Raw genomic sequence first — 13,461 nt, 5'->3', positions numbered from 1 at the left:
CTCAAAAACAGAAATGAGGACATACAATCACATAGACACACACACAGAGATCCACAGACAGAGATATGTATGTATATATAGAGACACGCACGTACACACAGACCCGCACATGTATGTGTATGTATGTCTGCGTATAATGTATAGAGTTCTCATCCATTTTAGCTGGTATTTAAAACTGCACTTTTAGCTGACAAAATCTGTAAGAATAAACAAGAAGATAACAATAGCCAACTTTTATTGAGTTGTTAGTATGCTGTAGACATAGGGAAAAAATATACACCAGGCCGGGCGCGGTGGCTCAAGCCTGTAATCCCAGCACTTTGGGAGGCCGAGACGGGTGGATCACAAGGTCAGGAGATCGAGACCATCCTGGCTAACCCGGTGAAACCCCGTCTCTACTAAAAAATACAAAAAACTAGCCGGGCGAGGTGGCGGGCGCCTGTAGTCCCAGCTACTCGGGAGGCTGAGGCAGGAGAATGGCGTGAACCCGGGAGGCGGAGCTTGCATGAGATCCGGCCACTGCACTCCAGCCTGGGTGACAGAGCGAGACCCCGTCTCAAAAAAAAAAAAAAAAAAAAAAAAAAATATACACCAATCTCTGCACACACATTTTAAAGCAATCTGTTCCTAAAATGCATCTATCGACTCTCCCCTTATTACCCAACATTCTTCAACACTCAGGTAGGTGCGGGTACCTGTTTAACATCTCTTTTTGCCATGCACCTATTTTCCTTCTAACTAGAGAGTTATAGTTTCAGAATCACCTGTAACAGCCTCAAGGCAGCCTATAAGAGGCCAAGTAGAGACAGAGTTAGGGGTTGACACATCATTAGGGATCCAAAAAGGCAGAATCCCTGCCAGGAGGCTCCGCCAATATTCTAAACCTCAAACCTTGAATTGCTGAATTTAAAGAATGCCCTGGACAAGAAAATCAACATTAAACACACCTAGAGAAATACGATAAATAGACACATATGAACAGTGCAAGCAGAGAGATTGAGTGCCTCTGGAAAGAAACAACAGTGGGGAAGGTGTGTGAGGAGGTAGGACAGGACCCAGGGGAATTTGTCAGCTGCTGTCTTTAACCTGTCCCAGGGAAATCAGGATTGAAATATTCCCTAGTGAACACGATTGGCATATGCAGTTCATCCACAGATCATGGAAACACACCCGGATACAGACACACACCACATACAACCTCGACGGGTAATGCTTCCCTCCCACCTTGGTCTCCTGGGGATACCAACTAAGAGACTGGTGCTTCATTCTTGGAGACAGCCACAGTCTTTGTTTCTGGAGGTGGGTGGATCCTCATCTGGTTCATTTTTTTCAAGAAACTGCCTGCTCCCTGAGAAAAGCTTGCTAGGGAGAGAGTTGTCTCACTGGATATGTCTGCGGAGGGGAAGAGAAGGGATGGCCTTTCCTCCAAAGATAACACAGCAGCCCCCGACCTCCTGCGAGTCTCCCTCCAAAACCTTCCTAATGAGCTGTCTCTGGGAGGGGGTGGATGTTTTCCACACTATCTTGGCCACTTCTTACGTTTTTTTTTTTTTTTTTTTTTTGGAATCTTCACTTTACCATGCCATAAACACTGTTTGCCATGACCTCTCCCTCACTACCATCTCGGACAGCTTCTCATGCGTGAAACATATTTTTGTTCATTATTTTGTTGTCCACGACCTTCCTTCCCAACCGTCCAGCCCGGGTCTCCCTCCCTGCACCCTTCACCCCCACGTCACACATATAATGAATTGCCATTCCTTCAGACAACGGGGTGGAAAACTGTGGTCTCCAAGGCAACGGGGTATCCTGGGGTGGGGTGCTGGGGAGGGGGACCTTGCCCGGCCAGGAAAGGACTGGAAGTAAAGGGGGGTGGGGAGGCACAAGCAGAGATGATATCATTCCTGAAGCCTGCAAGCAGCCAATCCGCTGGTGAGGATATGATGTCATCTCCCCCGCCCCCGCCCCCTCTTAGCCTAGGTAGCCCCACTGAGAATTCTAGACAAGTATTGAACTGAAGTTGTATTACTGTGAGAGAAAGGGGGCGGGGGATGGCGATGGGAGAGAGAAAGAGATCTACGGACCCTCTGGATGGCCCAAGCAGACACGCCAGTCTTCACCAGAGGCAGCCCCATAAAAATGTCATCGGCTCGGGCTCTCCCCGCATTACAACACAATGATTTCTTTGGGGAGGAGAAAAAAAAAAACCTAAGATTTATTTTGCAACCACACCTCCGCCTCCCTTGGAAGAGAAATACCAACCAACAACAAGTTGTGAATGAAGTGTCTGCAGATCAGCCCCCCTCGCCCAGCCTGAGAACTTGCCAGACGGAAAGGCGCACATGCGCACACAGCACCAGCTGAGCCGATTTGCGCTGCTCTCAGCAGCCACGGGGATGGAGGAACCGCTCAAGGATCTCTAGAGTGCGAGCCTGGTTCGGGGCAAAGTTGCCCAACCTAGTGGTGTGAGCCACGGAAGGCGCTGGGGAGAGGGGAGTCTGTCCCCAAGACAATGACAGCATCCAGGGCTCAGTGCCAGGCTCCCGGGAGAAGGAAACAAGCCATGGCTTCAGGGAGGGGTGCAGGCTCATTAGAGAGCCCACTGAAGTGTTACCACCATGCAGAGACGAGGGGTGAGAGGGCACGGCTCTCCTCTGCCAGTTTTTTTCTCTTGGGACGGGGAAGCAGCACTGTTTGGAAAATAGCACACTCAGACCTTCCCCCTCCAATGCCAGAAATGTTCCCAGGAGTCCAGGCCACAAGGACAGTGTGTGCAATGGCCTGGACCAGGCCAGAGCTGTTCTCCCACCCCTTAAACAATGCATAAAAAGCAGATTCCCCCACATGCTCCTTCTGGGATCTTTCTGGGGTTATCTCACATGAACCCACTTAGGTTGTCTTTGAGGAAACAGAGAAGTGAAGATCCCCCATCCACTCCCCATTCTGCAGAAGTGGACTTCAAGGTCCAGAGAAGGGACAGGACCAGCCCAATGATCAACCGAGTCACCGGTGACTCTGGGGCTATGCCTAGGACTGTGTCTCCAGTCCATTGTTCATTCCCAAGGACAAGCCCACAACACAGTAGCAGCACCTGAAGATGGAAAGCCTTCGATCTCAATGTCACCTGTTTGCCACTTTCTGCATAAGTAATGTCATTGTTGGAATGAGTTTATGATGGTCTCCATCCCCATTTCTACGAGCTGTGAGCAAGACATCTGCTGCATAGCTCGTGTGTGTCCAGGCCTCCCTGGACCAGCAGCTCTGACTCACACATAGAACGGTAAGGCACAGCCTCACTCCCAAAGGGCCTGAGATCCAGGAAGGGAGACAAAACAGGGGTCATGAAAATGTGTGAATTGCATACACCAGTAGGATGGATGAGGGCTGGGTTTGCTCAAAAAAAGAGGTGCAATTCTGACTTTTAGCAAATAGTTACTGGCGTCCTACTCTCTGCCAGTTGCTGAAATACAAACATGACTAGGTCTGAGTTCTACCCTCATGGCATTTATATCAAGAGAAGGAGACTGAGGCTGTAAACTTAAAGTCTTCCCTATGGAAGCCCCAGGAAGGCAGGGGCTTGGTTGTATGGAGGCTGTATGAACCCAGCACCTAGCATAGCGCCTGCTATACAGTAAACACACGATGTTGAATGACCAAACAGAAGCAGTGCCTGGAAGGATGTTTCTAACTCTACAGGACCTTAGCAAGGAGATGATACTTGAACGGGTCTTTGGAAGATTAATGATCACTTGCCAGGTGAAAGGAGGGCGAACATTCTAAGTAGAGGGAACAACATTTGTAAAGGCATGATGTATAAGTGCAGGACAGGATAGGTTAGCTAAGAGAATGAATAACCCCTGTATTAGTCCATTCTCACACTGCTATAAAGAACTGCCCGAGACAGGGTAATTTATAAAGAAATTGACTCACAGTTCCACATGGCTGGGGTGGCCTCAGGAAATTTACAATCATGGTGGAAGGGAAAGCAGTCATGTCTTACCCAGCAGCAGGTAAGAGAGCATGTGTAGAAAGTGAGAGGGGAAGAGTCCCTTATAAAACCATCAGATCTCATGAGAACTCACTCACTATCATGAGAAGAGCATGGGGGAAACCTCCCCCATGATCCAATCACCTCCCACCAGGTCCCTCCCTCAACACCTGGGGGATTACAATTCGAGATGAGATTTGGGTGGGGACACAAAGCCAAAGCATATCAACCTCCAAATCCCCATGGCTTAAGATAACAAAGGACTATTTCTTGTTTTTGCTACCTGTCCATTGCAACTCTGCTCCATGCTGTGGCCACTCTCTGACCCAGGCTGATGGAGCAGCCATGACTGGAATATTATTGCTGGTCACCAGTGAAGATGAAAAGGAGGGCCCAGCCCTTAAGTGACACACCCTGCCGCTCGTAGCTCATTGACCATAACTGGTTGCATGACCCCATCCAACCCTGACAATGGCCAGGAAGTACAGTCCTAACTAATTCATCATAATCAAAAAGCTAGAACTATTCAGCAGCAGGATTAATGACTATCACACAAAGACATGTAAAATTGGTCTTGTGTCTTTGGGGAATATACGCTGTGAGCTGTAGCAGTCCAGGAAGGCTTCTTGGAGGAGATGGGCTCAAAACGGGCTCTGAAGAATAGACAAGAGCCAGGAAGGCAGAAAGAAGAGGGAAAGGATTGCGGACAGCAGAAACAAGCCAAAGCCAGACACTAGGAATGAAGCTGGTATCAGGCAGCTGGCAGGGACGAGGAGGTGGACTAGAGTGGCAGGATTTGGTTATTTTACCAACTGGATGCCGATCCTTTCACAGTGTCAGGAAAGATGGATCCAGCATACCAGAATGCCAGGCGGTGCTCCTGCAATGCATGCTTTCTCTTTTGGGCCATATTTTAAACCTTTTATCTGGGAAATTTTCAAATTTATAAAAAGTTGCAGAAATAGTCAAAGAAATGCCTGTATACCCTTCGCCCGGGGTTTTCTATTATTCACATTTTATTTTATTGAGACAGGGTCTCGCTCTGTCACCCAGGCTGGAGTGCAGTGGTACAATCTGGAATCCCTGAAACCTCTGCTCCCCAGCTCAAGCGATCCTCCCACCTCAGCCTCCCAAGTGGCTAGAATTACAGGCGTGTGCCATCATGCCCAGTTTGTGTGTGTGTGTGTGTGTGTATGTGTGTGTGTGTGTGTGTGTAGAGACAGGGTTTTGCCATGTTGTCCAGGCTGATTTCAAAATCCTGGACTCAAGCAATCCACCCACCTCTTGGATTCTCAATATCCGCCTATATAACCACAGTGCAGTTACCAACTTCCCAAATTTGCATTAATACTTTAATCTCCATCTATGTTCCAGTTTTGTCAATTAATGCAATACTTTCCTTTCTGCCATGGTTTCCCTCCAGCTTAGAATCCAGTCTAGAGACTGGCATTGCATTAAGCTGCCTTGACCCTTTGGCCACCTCCAATCTGAAACATTGCACAGCTTTCTCACCCTTTTATAACAATCACATTTTTAAAGAATACAGTCCCACCTGTCACCTCTTTTCCTTTAATAGACTGTTCCGCCCGGGGCTTGTGTCTCATGTTTCCTGGTGAACAGATAGACTTTGTACATTCTGGGCAGCTGTGCTACTAGGTGATGCTATGTCCTCATGGTGTCCCTTCTGGAGGCACGAGATGTCATCTGCCCTCTTGGGTGATTGTATTTTTGATCCCCTGCTTATGATAGTGCCCAGTTTTCCCACAAATAATAGCTGCTTTTGTGGGGTTTTCTCTTCCCTTGCAGATTAATAAGCAGTCAGAAAGGACACACTTTAGGATGATAAAAATATCCTGTTCCTAGGCCAGGTGTGGTGGCTTATGCCTGTAATCCCAGCACTTTGGGAGGCTGAGGCAGGCAGATCACTTGAGGTCAGGAGTTTGAGATCAGCCTGGCCAACATGGTGAAACCCTTCACTGTACATGGTGAAATTTTGTACTAAAAATACAAAAATTAGCCAAGCATGGTGGTGTAACCCCAGCTACTCAGGAGGCTGAGGCACAAGGATCGCTTGAACCTTGGAGGCAGAGGTTGCAGTGAGCCGAGATCATGCTACTGCACTCCAGCCTGGGTGATAGAGTGAGACTCTGTCTCAAACTAAAAAAAAAAAAAGAAAGAAACTCAAAGAATCAACTCTATGGAAAGTGCTGGTTCCCTTTCATAACAGATTCTTGGAGCCAAAAGAAAAGGATGCAGAGGCACAAGGCAGAGATGTGAAGACATAATTTCCTTCCACCAGGGCAGCTCTGCATGCCACATTCTTAAAGTTCTTGTGGATTTCTCTGCAGTTTTTCACAGCCTGGACACAAGGGTCCCTATGACCATCTTCATTTTTGGTGCCAGAGCTGTCCAATTCTTTGTCAGTTACTCCATCCCCCTATGCTGATCTTCTAAGAAATAATACTTGGGCGAGGTTTCTCCACTCCCATTGTACATATGGCAATACTGAGGTTCCCCCAAATCAGGAGCCTTGCCTTAAGGTCTCTCCAGGGACAGGAAATGATCATTTCCCACATGGGTCAGGCAGTGACCCATTAGTTAGAGGGGACACTAGAGTCACTGGACCCTCATAACAGGACTGTAGAGAATAGTGGTTTCCACCTAAGCAAAATGGGGAGGCCAGAGGACTGCAGAGCGTGCAGGGGTGGTTTCTGATGCTGGCACCATACAATACTTATTCTTTGATTCTTTCCTTCCAGTATCCTTGCATTTTTCTTTTGCTTAAGAGATGGGGCTTTGGAATCAGGCATCTGGGACAATTTCCTAACCTCCATGAGCCTGTTTCCTCAGTAAATGGGGGTGATGGTACCTACATCTCAGGACTGGGTTATGGTTAAATTAGACAATGTATTTTCCTTTTTTTTTTTTTTTTTGCTAAGCTCACCTGTCCTTATAATTCTTTAATGCAAATCAGTGCAAATCACTAGAGCTAAAGCTACAACATACAATTAATAAGGATGGGTCACGAGGATATAATAATGTGTTTCCATAGCTTTTGAACTGTTTTCAGGCAGAATTTGATCCTGTATCATAACCTGAGGATTGATTGAACTTAGACAACGTATTTTCCACTTGTGCTTAGCCCAGTGACCAGAAGAAGCCTCAATATTTTGAAACCACAGCTGTATTTGTAGAAAAGACCTTCAAAAAGGTAATTAAGGTAAAATGAGGTGATATGGGTGAGCTCTGATCCAATAAGACTAATGTCCTTATAAAAGGAGATTAGATCAATGTTTGAGACGATGGCTATGCTGATCACTCTGATCTGATCACTATACAGTCTGTGGATCAAAACATCGCTATGTACCCCATGAATATGTACAGTTACTGTTTGTTGATTTTTAAAAATTAAATTAAATTGACTTTTTAAAAAAAAGAAAAAAGAAAAAAGACCAGCTGGAATGTTAAAAGAAGAAGAAGAAGACATTAGGACATAGATATGTGCAAACACAGAGAAAAAGACCAGGTGAGAACTCAGTGAGAGCGAGAAGGCAGCCAGTTTTTAAGCCACAGAGAGGCCTCGGGAGAAACAAAAAAAAACCTGCAGACACCCCGATCTTGGGTGTTCAGCCTCCAGAACTGTGAGAAATAAATGCTGTGTAAGCCCCTCAGCCTATAGTGTTCTGTGCAGGCAGCCAGAGCACTCATGGATTCTGCCTCGACCCGCCCCCCTTCCCCCGTCCTTTCTTTCCCTTCTCCAGTCTTCCTTCTCCATCTTTTCTGTGCTCCCCCTGCCCTTTCCAGGGCTCCCACAGGACTTTCCAGGATGCCCATGGTGAAGTATTGCTGAAACTCGCTCCTCAGGGGACGGGATGGGGACGGGTCATCTGGCCCATGCCTCCAACCTCTTTGACCAAGTTCCTGAGCCTTTGGCTTGAAAGAGTGGGGTGGAAAACAGAAAAGACACCACTGTACTGTTTGCCCAGCTCGAGCATTCACTTAAAACAGCCCAGATCAGCCAGGCGTGGTGGCTCACACCTGTAATCCCAGCACTTTGGGAGGTGGATCACGAGGTCAGAAGTTCGAGACCAGCCTGGCCATCATGGTGAAACCCCATCTCACTAAAAATACAAAAAAAAAAAAAAAAAAATTAGCTGGGCATGGTGGCACGCGCCTGTAATTCCAGCTACTTTAGCAGGCTGAGGCAGGAGAATCGCTTTAACCCGGGAGGCGGAGGTTCCAGTGAGCTGAAATTGCGCCATTGCCTGGGCGACAAGTATGAAACTTTGTAAAAAAAAAAAAAAAGAAAAAACAGATCCCAGATCCACTAGCACCACACACATCCCTCCCCAGAGCCCATGCTGTAGCCCTTGACATCAGAGCTCAGGGTCAGAGCAGCACTGAAAAAAATCTCTCACTGTTGGTCTGTGGCTTCTGACAAACTAGTTCTCTACCACCCATTCACCCACCGGGTGGCAAGGCTGCTGGGCCAGATGTGGAGAAGATGCTGGCACCCTAAGTCAACAGTCAGCTCACCCGAGACACTGGCTGTTCAGGCAGAGGAAGACCTGACCTTGGCTCCTACGGTGCTGCCAGCCAGCGTCAGTTCAGGCTGCAGAGAAGCCCCTGGCTCGACTGACCAGGCAGGCCGGGAAGAATTCCCTTTCCCTTGCATTCTCACAAGGCACCCCCACCACCAACACCATGTCTTCATGTCACTCGACCCTGGCTGCTGCCTACGTAGCAGTCAGGAGGCTCTGGAAGATGAAAGAGTGGAAGGAGGCATGGGAAGGTGGAGGGCTGGAGGGACAGCAGGACCTGGAGAGGACCCTTGCTCACAGTTCAACTTGGCCCTGTTCCACAGGGCAGGCGGCCTGCACTTGGGGCTCCATCTGTGGCCTGTTCCCATGCAACCTTGGCCTTCTCCCCGCAGGCAAATCAGGGCATGTCCAGAAACGATTACAATCAGCCGCACTACCCTGAGGTTTTTTGTTTTTGTTTTTTTCTCCCGAGGCCTCTCTGTGGCAGAGCCCAGCCAGGGCAGAAAACATACTGTTCTTCCATTTTATGAATGAGCAAAGCCGTATGCTTTCTATAAATGTCTGCGTAAATCATCGGTGGGCATTCCCCTCTTGGCACAAGAAAACCCCAATCCAGACTGCACAGGCAGCTTCTTCTCCGGGAGGGAGGCCCAGGGGTCATTCTCTCCATTTCTTCTGGGCTCTAGGGAGCTGCCTCCTGGGCTGGTCTCTGGTTCTGCAGGGAAAGCTCTTGCTCAGACAATGATTCAGTCCCAAAGGGGCGACAGTTCACCTTTCCAGGGGCCTCCTGGGCTGAGCTCCAGGTGAGGCCCAGCCAGACCTGCTGGGGTTCAGGGGATCTTTTGTAAGCCATCCTCCTGGGAGCTCCAACTCTCCCAGGCCCGCAGCCCTACCTTGCCCATCCCAGCCTGCACGGCCATTGGAAAGGTCTCTGTGCCACTGGCATTTTATGTAAAAGCTTCGTGTCCACTTAACTAATATGTAATCATTAATATTACCCCTGGCCCATGTAACCAACTGTTAAACTGACACTAATGAAGTGAGTCGTGGGCACCATGACCAATATTAAAGCCAAGTCTGAACTGTTAACTTAAATGACTCAGGCTGATTTATACGCCGTGCCTTGCATTTAACCAGAATGGTGGGTATTTTATATCAAAATGCACAGACATTCCCTCCATCCTGGCTTTATTCTTTCTGACTACCTCCCAGCCCCAACTGGATCAGACCAGACCAAACCAGATGGTCCCGGCCTTAATTATCTGGATCATAGTGCTACCTTTTTGGAGAAAATGCATTCCCAACAACTGGGAAATGCATGGAAAATCTGGCGTTCAAAATAATGTATTAATGAGTACGTTTGACTTGGACTTTGGAGTTGGCTGAAATGAGCATGCTATGAAATTTGGCTAATTCAAATGGTTTGAGTACTCATTTTATGAATGAGCAATGCTGGGGAGGAAGGGGAGCAAGCTGGGGAGGAGGACAACTCCGTGTTGGGAGAGCCCATCTGCAGGTGCGGCTTACCGGCCTCACTCCAAGGCTGGTTTCTAGGAGCCAGGAGAGAGTCACAACCCGGGAGACTTGAGTCAGGGAAACTCTGCTGAGGACACCCACTCCTGCCTCTGCCCTTACCTTCTTCCCAAGCATGCTAGGGTTGGGGGTGTCCCTTTTAATTTAGAGGTTAGTGACACATTCATCTCATAGGACATTATGCTTGTGACAGCTAGCCTGCCTTCCTTGTGTTCCCACCCCCAGCTTCAGGGACACCAAAGGCAGCCACTTGCCTCCATCATCTAACCAGGAATCATGGGCAGGATCGGGAGTGGGCAGCACCTAGGAGGAGCGAAGCTGCAAGGAGCCCTGAGCGGGGCCAGGTGGGCCAGGCCGGGATACCAGGCGGCCATAAGAACCCCGGGGCTCCTCTGGGACAGTGGGCCTGGGTGTCTGGGGTTGGGCAGATGTTGGGGTATCTCCCTTCTAAAGACCTTGGAAACTGGTGCTTCCACAGCCAGCATTGAGAGTTTGGGGTGGGAGAATTCCGGGTCTGAAGATAGTACCTGCTCCCTGCTCCCTGTAACCCCTTGCAGAAGGCCAGAGGGGCCAGTAGAGAGGGGCAGGTAATGAGCCACCTGGACAATGGCTCCATCAAGGCTGCCTGGGATACAAGTTAGATCTCACCCTGCAGTCCTGGTAGACACATCAGGACACCCACCTCGCCATGTGGCACTGTGGACTGACTCGAAGCAAGTTAACGTTTGTGTTAAAAGACTCCAGAGTCTCACTTTCCCACTCATCAGCCTCACATCCTCCTGTTTAGTCTCAGGAGAGTCGGTGGCAGGTCTGAGAGCTGTCGGCTGCAAGCCCAGCGATCTCAGCAGAGCCAGCTCTCAGCAAACCCATTTCCACCTGAACTGCCAAGGTGTGCAGTCCCAGGCCAGGCCTGCGGGCTGTCACGTTTAGCATTTGGTTCTCTCTTTCCCTCTGCTCCTTGCCTCGCCTGCCCCTAAGGACGCTCTTAGCCACCCTGCTGCTCTGTCAGGCCCTAACTCGTTCGGCCGGCTTGCCTTGGTACCAGGGCTTATCCAAACATCTTCATCGCTTTTCATAAATTCAATCCCTCCTTATCAGCCGCACCATCAGGAGGAAGGGCAGGAGGGGCTTGTGACTGAAGTGTGGGGAAGAGAAGCTTTAATTAGCCTCCTTGCTTCGCGGGGTCACCCGCAGTTCAACCGCCCTGCCTCCGCATGCTCCCAATCACGTAGTGGGAAGCCAGCCCTGCCGCGCTCTCGCCACACTGCACACCGCCTGCACGGCTGGCCTCTGCTCCCCGCATCCAGGGCTGGGTTCCTGCCCCTGGCTGTGTGCTGGGCAGGAGTCCTGCAAACTGGAAATGAAAATCAGCCAGCACCATCCTCTAGAACATCAGTTCTGTGACAGCCGCTTTGCCGCCATCTCCCAATGCACAGTACAATACTACTAGTAGCAGCAAAACCCCAACCTTGGTTCTATGAGCAAACTCACTTTGCAGAGAGTGCTAAGCCCCTATCAGAATGCGAAGTGCTTTTGCCAGTCCTCAAAAACAGCCTCCGTGATAACGAGGTAAAAAGAGCACTGGGCTTTGAGTCGAGCTCACCAACGCTCCGAATTCTGCTGCCTTTTAGCTGTGCAGTCTTGGAAAAGTTTCCTTATCCTCAAAAATAACAGAGCATGGATAAGAGTACCAATCCTTCCTACCTCCCATTGCTGTGAGCCCTAAGCGGGAACATATGCAAATATACTTCCCAGTGTGCCAAATTCTAAACAAATGACACGCATTCCTAGCCGTCCAGCCCACTAGGTGTGTGGCAACATCTTGCCCAAAATAGTAGGCCCAGAGACTGATTCTTTCCACACTTGTTTATTCGCTTAACTCAGCCACTGACCTGCAGCCCAATTTCTTCCATGAAGACCTTAACCTGAATCTCCAGCACCCCGCTGCTACGGTTTAAAAGCTGGGGCTAATTTTTCGTGGTATAAGGACATCGTCCCCAGCTCCACCCCATCTACCACTGGTTGCTTCCTCTTCCCGAACATTCAACCACTCAGCGGGGGTTGTATGGGAAGCCAAACACAGCCCTTCCCAGATCCCTGTCTTGTACTTTACGTCAGTTTCAAATTCCCAAGATAACTGAATAGCCAAATTCATTTGATAACATTTCTTTGCAAGTGTGCTTCTCAGTGCCAAGCCTCATCCTAGCGCCTAGGAGAGGTCCCTGGCTGTTTCTGGGCTGCCCAGAGGGGCAATAAACAGTGAGATCCTAGGGTTTACTCTCCAGCTAGGACTGTCTTGGGCAAATGACTATGGATTTCTTAGATCTTTGGGGAGAAGGCAGAGGCAGCTTTACAGATAGAATCCGAAGAGTGGATGCTCAAAGGTGCTGAATGAATGAATTCTTTAGTCATCGTGCTCTCTGGGAGAAATGGAAACTCTCAACCTTCGATTTGGTTCATAAACGAACCCATCGGGGAGGAGCCCCTCACCCAGTGCTCAGCCTAGTGCTGACCCATTACCATGCAATGAGTGTTAGACCGGAGGAGACAGATGGAAGCAAAAGAGACACAGTCTTAGATTCCCCAAGAGGTCCCAGCCCACGCACTCATGATTATGATGATAGCTGGCATGTATGCGTTATCCAGGCCTCCCGAGCACATTCTCATGCATTTTCTCTTTTGATCTGAGGCAGATAACGCAGATGGGAGCATGCGCCTGGAAGGCCACCCTGCCACACAGCACACTGACTGAGCAAGAACAAAGACCGTAAATGAAGAAGGATGTTTGCACTCTGCTCCTCGCTTGCCTGAAAACAGGAAACTTTGGAGACCTGTTCTGGCAAGGTTTCCACCTTTTCCTCACCCCAAAGCTGAATAGCCTGAGAGGTCTTACTTTCATTACTTTTTTTAAGAGGACAAATCTTTTCCAAGGCACTTTTCTTTTTCTTTTCATTTTGTTGCTGTGCTAGGGAACTGTGTGAGTTCTGACCGTTCAATGGGGAAATGGGGATCGATCATGAGTAATTTTCCCTGACATGCAACCTGTGCAGGTCTTGCCTTCCTCAAGCACCTGCGAGAAGAAGTCGTCACTAGTGGGGAATTCCAGCAGGTGACCCAATCGAGCCAGCTGGGCAGGCTCCTGGAGCTGATGGCTTGGGAAGGAGGGAGTCAGAAGTGGCAGCCCCATGGAGGTATGCCTGTCCGCGGATGACAGAGATCACAAAACAATGACACTGACTTGTCGTGGGGATGGTATGAACAGACACCAGGAAGGATTGGAGAAGATCTCTCTTGCTGACAGAGTACAGGGACCAGCCAGCTAGGAAACCCAGAGGCCAGATATGTCTGAGCATAGGAGCAGGAGCAGTGAGGTATGTCTGGAAGCAGCAGGCAGGACCT

This window comes from Macaca thibetana, chromosome 16 (genome assembly GCF_024542745.1).
Source record: "Macaca thibetana thibetana isolate TM-01 chromosome 16, ASM2454274v1, whole genome shotgun sequence".
Taxonomy (NCBI): Eukaryota; Metazoa; Chordata; class Mammalia; order Primates; family Cercopithecidae; genus Macaca; species Macaca thibetana.
This window is presented reverse-complemented; position numbering follows the sequence as displayed.